Source organism: Heterodontus francisci, chromosome 21, assembly GCF_036365525.1.
Source record: "Heterodontus francisci isolate sHetFra1 chromosome 21, sHetFra1.hap1, whole genome shotgun sequence".
Taxonomy (NCBI): domain Eukaryota; kingdom Metazoa; phylum Chordata; class Chondrichthyes; order Heterodontiformes; family Heterodontidae; genus Heterodontus; species Heterodontus francisci.
In genome coordinates this window covers 38,850,045-38,858,422 of record NC_090391.1, presented here as the reverse complement: position 1 = coordinate 38,858,422, position 8,378 = coordinate 38,850,045, and positions in this window count along the sequence as shown.

Here is an 8,378-nt window from a genome sequence, read left to right as displayed (position 1 = left end):
TTCTTCCTATCTAACCTATCAATTCCCTTCATAATTTTGAACACCTCAATCATGTCCCCCCCTCAGCCTTCTCTGCTCTGAGGAAAGCAACGCCAGCCTATCCAGCCTCTCTTCATAGCTGAAATGCTTCAGCCCAGGCAACATCCTGGTGAATCTCCTTTGCACCCTCTTCAGTGCAATCACACCCTTCCTATAATGTGGCGCCCAGAACTGTACACAATACTCCAGCTGTGGCTGAACTAGTGTTTTACACAGCTCTATCATAACCTCCCTGCTCTTATACTCGGCTAATAAAGGCAAGTATCCCATATGCCTTCTTAACCACCTTATCGACCTGTGCTGCTGCCTTCAGTGTTCTGTGGACAAGTGCACCAAGGTCCCTCTGACAATCTGTACTTCCTATGTTCCTACCTTCCATTATATATTCCCTTGCCTTGTTAGTCCTCCCAAAGTGCATCACCTCGCACTTCTCAGGATTAAATTCCATTTGCCACTGCTCCGCCCGTCTTACCAGCCAATCTATATAGTCCTGTAATCTAAGGCATTGCTCCTCACTATTTACGACACCACCAATTTTCGTCTCAGCTGAAAACTTACTGATCATACCTGCTATATCCACATCGAAATCATTCATGTACACTACAAACAGCAAGGGTCCCAGCACCGATCCCTGCAGTACACCACTGGTCAGTTATATCTGCTATCCTGTGAGAATGTACATAAGACACGATGGGATGAAGTCAAAGTGGACACTGTTGAATTTGCGAGCTTGATCTGTCTGGGAACACAAGCGTTAATTTAGTTTAAAATATTAAATGTTCAATTCACTTGTACAAGTAAACACTCAACAGAAATGGGTCTGGAATGTCCTTTGTGCTGCTTTCCTAAGAAACGATATGGACAGTAAATGAACAAAGGACTGGAATTACAAGAAGGCAGGATATGGAGAATAAAATGGAGTCTTATAATGAGAAGAAATGAGGTACGGGTGAGGCTTGGAATGTAGAAGCAAATGCAATGTGTGTTTGGGGTGGTCCAGGCATGATAGGAAAAGATATTGATAACACACAGGGATTGATCATGCAGGGAAAGACCCTAACACTGAGCCCAGTGACATGGTGCACGAGGGGAGAGTGAGGGTCAGCCCTGGATATAAGGGGGTCCCTTTCCTTTATTTGTCACTGCAGTCCAGATAGCTGGGCCAGCTATTGGAAGAAGATCCCTCCTGAACGACTGATCATTGGTCAGTGGGAACTTGGTGAAATTAAAAACGCAGACGAGGTGAGAGTCTGTGGGGATCATTTCCAGCATTGATTTTTCCAGGAATATTCACTGGGATTTTAGTGCAATTTTCCTGGAATTCCATGTATCCCAACCTCCGTGTAACCTTTAATCTTGTAGTACATGTGTAATGTTTAATTTCTGAAAGCCATATAGAGTAGAGCTTAAGGTAGTCCAACAAGGTCAAGATTGTTGGCATTTATTAACTTATCGTGTCGAAGCTGCAGTTAAGTTGGACTAGACTTGTGAACAATTGTTTTTAAGTTGCTTTTCCTACCGTACTGCAGAATCCCACCATATAATATACTTTGTGGTTCACCTTGTCTGAATACAGACTTAAAATAGCCACAAATTTTGCTATTTATGCCGACGGTGAAGTGTTTATTTTGTCTGTGATTTAACTGGACCCCTAATGATAATCAACTCATTTTGTTAGCCACGATTGATTCACATTTTCTGTTGGGTTTTTGTTTCTGAGAGGAATATACATTTGCTGTCAACCGTGAAATAATTTCTTGAAACTACTATCCGTTGCCTGGCTACTGTCAAATCATTGAATGCATTTTCCCAATACACCATCGGCAACTTGCCCTTCATATCTTCAGAGCTTCCTTCGTTCAGATTTAAAAGCCTAGTTTCAGAATGAACTATATCTGTTTTCTCAAATGTAAAATTCGATCATATTGTGGTCACGATTTCATAATGGCTCGTTTACAACAAGGTTGTTAATTAGCCCTTTCTCTTTACAAAATACTGAATCTGAAATAGCTCAATCCCTAGTTGGTTCTTCAACATACTGCTCCAGGCATCCATCTCATACACATACTGGGAATTCATCCTCCACAGAATTAGTGCTAATTCGGATGAGACAATCTATCGGTAAATTGAAGATGTCCATTGTTACTGTATTGCCCATGTTACAAGCAGCTGTAATTTCCTGATGTTTACCGTGGTCCAACATTACCACTGTAGCTTGGTGGTCTACTAAACATCTCCCACCAATGTTTGCTGCCTCTTGCTGTTTATTAGTTCCACCCAAACTGATTCTACATCTTGCTCCTTCGATCTAAGATACTGTCTCACTAATGTACTGTCTCATCCTGCATCAACAGCACTATCACACCTCATTTTCCCCTCCACCTATCCTTCCTAAATGACTGCAACGAGGATTAACACGTTCGTGTCGTAATGATGAGCCAGGCCTAAAGTAACCAAAACTTTAATCCATTTTAAAAATCAAGGACCACAATCCAACAGGCGCATGTTGAAATGAGTGATCAAAAGCCAGACACAAATGCAGGTAGACACATTGAATTCTGCCTCTGGGTGAAGGACACTGTCCAAGGCAGATGGACAGTCTGTGCAATAATATACCTCATCCCAAAGCTCTCTCACTCTCTTCACTTGTTGTCAATATAGTTTTCAAAGTAAAACAAATGCCCCCAGGAGCAGAGCAGTAAAATAAATTAAATTGGATAAATCAAAGCAAAAGATTCTCAGGAATAGTTGCAGCAAGATCCAAAATCTGGTTTCTCTCAGTTGTACTGACAATCTCTCAGTAACATCCCAATTCAAACAAATGCTGGTTAGAAAGCAAAGGATCAAAAGTGATATCGATTGAGGTCACAATGCGAGCACACAACCCACACACACCAGACTGAGAGAAATATCCGTTCCACTGGAGAGAGAGGGAGGGAGAGGGTTTGGGATTTGAACTGGGACTCCTTTCCACCGAGATACAACCCATCTCAGCAGTTTGCTTCACCAGTGAATATGTTTTAATTAAAAGCTAGTCTAATGATGGCCATGAAACCATTGTCAATTGTTGTAAAAACCCATCTGGTTCACTAATGTCCTTTAGAGAAGGAAATCTGCTGTCCTTACCTGGTCTGGCCAGACTCCAGATCCACAGCAATGTGGTTAAATCTTACATGCCCTCGAAATGGCCTTGCAAGCCACTCAGTTCAAGGGCAATTCGGGATGGGCAATAAATGCTGGCCTGGCCTGCGACGTCCACATCCTATGAAATAATTTTTTAAAAATGTTACTCGTTGGGATGTTGTTCAATATGTTCCTCGGGGTCCTTTGCTTTGACATCGAACAAAGAAAATTACAGCACAGGAACAGGCCCTTCGGCCCTCCAAGCCTCCGCCGATCCAAATCCTCTATCTAAACCTGTCGCCTATTTTCTAAGTGTCTGTATCTCTTTACTTCCTGCCCATTCATGTATCTGTCTCGATACATCTCAAAAGACGCTATCGTGCCCGCGTCTACCACCTCTGCTGGCAATGTGTTGCAGGCACCCACCACCCTCTGCGTAAAGAATTTTCCACGCATATCTCCCCTAAACTTTTCCCCTTTCACTTTGAACTCGTGTCCCCTTGTAATTGAATCCCCGACTCTGGGAAAAAGCTTCTTGCTATCCACCCTGACATGTTAATTCAGCACAATGAGGATAGAACCAGTTTGACCAGTGGACCTGCTTTGTTGATGGAAAACATTCAACTCTAAGTCCTTGTCGGGAACATTACTGCAGTTTGAAAATGTCTGATCCCCCTGACAGGCCCCACACAGCGATTGGAAAATGTTCAGGAGGCAGTGACACATGTCAATTGCAACCTCAGCTCAAAACTCACGTTGAACCAATTCAGATCCAACTGTCTGACTTTCTCTCTGTGTCTGTCTGTCTCACTCCCATGCTCTGTCTGTCTCATTGTCACTCCCCCTCTCTCTCACTCGTTCTATGTCTGTCTTTCTCCGTGTCTGATTTACTCTCTCATTCCACGTCAGTCTCTTTCTCTTTATTTCATGCTCTACCTGTCTAACTTTCGCTCTCGCTCTCCATATCTCTATCTCTATCTATCTATCTCTCTCTCTTGGTTTTGTGCTCTGTCTGACTCACTCTCACTTCCGTTCTCGTTTTTTCTCTCTCTCTCTCTCTCATTCCATGTCTGTCTCTCGTACACATTCCGTCTGCCTAACTGTCTTTTTCATTCCTCTCCCCACGTCTCTATCTCACTCTGTTTGATGTTCTGTACTTTTCTTCTATCTCTATCTCTCTCTTCAATCCTCTCTCTCACTCTCTGTCTGTATTTCTGTATCAATCTGTCTGCTTCCTTTATCTCACTCTCTGTCACATCGTCTCTTTCGTTCGATGCTACGTTTATGGGAGCAAAGGTATTATTCTGGCTGGAGGGCTAAATATTAACAAGAGAACGTCAGTTCTGGGCTAATTGATCTGAAACGTTGAATCATAGAAATAGAATTATAGAAAGTTTAACGCACAGAAAGAGGCCACTTGGCCCATTGTGTCTGTGCCAGCCCAAAAACGATCCACCTCTTCTAATCCCACCTTCCAGCATTTGATCCGTAGCCCTGCAGATTACAGCACTTGAGGTGCATATCCAGACTCCTTTTGAATGAGTTGAGGGTCTCTGCCTCAACTACCTTTTCAGGCAGCGAGTTCCAGACCCACATCAGCCTCTGGGTGAAAACATTTTTCCTCATCTCCCCTCTGATTATTTTGGCAATCACTTTACATCTATTCCCCCTAGTCACAGAACTCTCTGCAGAGGGCAATAGAACCTTCACCTCCACTCTCCAGGCCCCTCAACATTCTGTACATTTCTATCGGATCTGTTCCAAGGAGAACAAACCCAGCCTATCCAATCTTTCCTCATAGCTGCATTTTTCCTGTCCTGGCAACATCCTCGTAAATTCCCTCTGTACCCTCTCCAGTGCAGTTACATCCTTTCTTAGTGACACGACCAGAACTGCACAGAGTACTCAAGTTGTGACCTAACTAATGAATGATACAGTTCCAACATAACCTCCGTGCTATACCTCGGCTAATAAAGGAAAGGATTCCATATGCCTTCTTAACCACCTTATCAACCTGTCCTGCTACCTTCAGGTATCTGTGGACTTTCACTACAAGGTCCCACACTCCCTCTGTACTTCTCAATATCTCCCCATTAATCGTACATACAGTTGTCTTGTTTGACCTCCCCAAATGCATCACCTCACAATTCTCTGAGTTGAACTCCATTTGCCACTTTTCTGCCCATTTTACCATATCATCAATATCTTCCTGCGGCCTGCAACTATACTCCTCGCTATTTACTACATGGCCAATCTTTGTGTTGTCTGCAAACTTCTTGATCATGCCCCCAGCATTTACATCCAAAACGTTCATATGGACCACAGAAAGCAGGGGACTCAGTACTGAGGCCTGCAGAAGGCCAGTGGAAACAGCCATCCAGTCGCTAAACACCCGTCAACAATTACCCTTTGTGTCCTGCCACTGAGATACTTGGATGCACATTGCTGCATTTCCCTCAATCCCAGGGATTTTATTTTTATTAACCAGTCTGTCCTCAAAAGCCTTGCTAAAATCCATGCAGACAACATCAACTGAACTGCCCTCATCTATCTTTCTTGTTATTTCTTCAATAAAATCAATCAAGTTGGTCAAACAAGACCTTCCCTTAACGAATCCATGCTGACTGCCCTTCATTTACTTGTGCTTTTCGAAGTGACAGTTTATCCTGTCTCTCAGAAAATATTCCAATCATTTTCCTACGACTGAGGTTATACTGACTGGTCTGCAATCCTTCGCTTCATTTTTAAACAGAGGTACAATGTCAGCTGTTCTCCAATCTTCCAGTATCACACCTGTGTCCAGTGAGCACCCAATCCCCCCATCTCTGTCACCTCCTCCAACCCAAAAAACCCTCCCTATTTCTATAACCTCCTCCATCCCCTACAACCTTCCCTATTTCTGTAACCTCCTCCATCCCCTACAACCCTCCCTATTTCTGTAACCTCTTCCATCCCCTACAACCCTCCCTATTTCTGTAACCTCCTCCATCCCCTACAACCCTCCCTATTTCTGTAACCTCCTCCATCCCCTACAACCCTCCCTATTTCTGTAACCTCCTCCATCCCCTACAACCCTCCCTATTTCTGTAACCTCTTCCATCCCCTACAACACTTCCTATTTCTGGAACCTCCTCCATCCCCTACAACCTTCCATATTTCTGTAACCTCCTCCATCCCCTACAACCCTCCCTATTTCTGTAACCTCCTCCATCCCCTACAACCCTCCTAGCTTTGTTACCTCCTCGGCACCCCAACACTCCCGATCTCTGTTACCTCCTCAGCAGCTACAACCTTCGATACGTCTGTAAACTCCTGCCTCCCCTGTGACCCGCCATATCTTGTCACATCCTCCATCCCCTACAACCCTCCCTATTTCTGTAACCTCCTCCATCCCCTACAGCCCTCCCTATTTCTGTAACCTCTTCCATCCCCTACAACACTTCCTATTTCTGGAACCTCCTCCATCCCCTACAACCTTCCCTATTTCTGTAACCTCCTCCATCCCCTACAACCCTCCTAGCTTTGTTACATCCTCGGCACCCCAACACTCCCGATCTCTGTTACCTCCTCAGCAGCTACAACCTTCGATACGTCTGTTAACTCCTGCCTCCCCTATGACCCGCCCTATCTTGTCACATCCTCCAGCCCCTACAAACCGCCCTATCTCAATGACCTACTACTGCACCTAGAACCCTCCCGAACTCTATCACCTATTGCAAACCTGACAACCCTCCCTATCTCTGTAACCTCCTCAGCACCTCCAACTATTCCTATCTCTGCCATTTCCTCCAGTCCCTACAACACTCCCTATCTCTGTGACCTCCTCCTGCACCTACAACCCTCCCTATCTCTGTAACCTCCTCAGCCCCTACAACTATCCCTATCTCTGTCATTTCCTCCAGCCCCTGCAACAATCCCTATCTCAGTGACTATCTCCAGCCCCTACAACCCTCCCTGTTCCAGTAATTTCCTCCAGCCTCAACAACCCTCTCTTGCTCAGTTGCGTCCTCTGCCCCACAACACTCCATACTGCTGTGACCTCCTCCAGACCCGACAACTCTTCCTATCTCTGTCACCTCCTCAAGTCCCTACAACCCTCCGTTTTTCTGTAACCCCCTCCATCCACTACAACCCTCCCTATCTCTGTTATCTCCTCAGTCCCACAACATTCCCTATCTCTGTTATCTCCTCCAGCCCCTCAAACTCTCCCTATTTTAGTGACATCCTCCAGCCCCGACAACCCTCCCGAGCTCAGTTGCCCCTTAAGCGCCACAGCACCCCCGATCTCGGTGGCTTCCACCAGCCTCTACAACCTTCGCTTTCTCTCTACCCTCCTCCAGCTCTTATAAACGTCCCTATCTCTGTCACTTTCTCCAGCCCCTACATCTATCCCTATCCTGTCACATCTGCCAGACCCGACAACCCACCCTACCTCTGTCACCTACTCCAATCCCTAGATCCCTCACTACCTCTGTCACCTACTCCAGCCCCTACAAGCTTCCCGATCACTGTAACCTCCACAAGCCCCGACAACCCTCCCTAGCTCGGTCACCTGCTCCAGGCCCGACAACCCTCCCTATCTCCGTAACCAACACCAGTCCAACAGCCTTCCCTAGTTCTGTAACCGCCTCCATCCCCCACAACACTTCCCATCTCACTAAACTCCTCCAGCCCCGACAGCCCTCCCCAGCTCTGTCACCTTCTCAAACGCTGGAAACTCTCCCTAACTCTGTAACCTTCTCAGCCCCGACAACCCTCCTTAACCCTGTTACATCTTCCAGACCATACAATCCTCCCTAGCTCTGTCACATCCTCCAGCCCCTACAAACCGACCTATCTCTGCAACCTTCTCCAGCCCCTACAACCCTCCTTAACCCTGTTACAACTTCCAGCCCATACATTCCTCCCCAGCTCTGTCACATCCTCCAGCCCCTACAAACCTACCTATCTCTGCAACCTTCTCCAGCCCCTACAACCCTCGCTAGCTCTGTCACCTCCTCCAGCCCCGACAACCCTCCCTATTTCTGTAACCTCCGACTGCCCAGATCACCCTCCCTATCACTGTAACCTCCTCCAGCCGTAACAGCGCAACCTTTCTCTGTAACCACCTCCGAGCCCTACAATCCTCCCGATCTCTGTCACCTCCTGCAGAACCACAACCTTCTCTATCTCTGTAACCACCTCCACCCCCGTACAGAGCTCCCTATCTCTGCTGC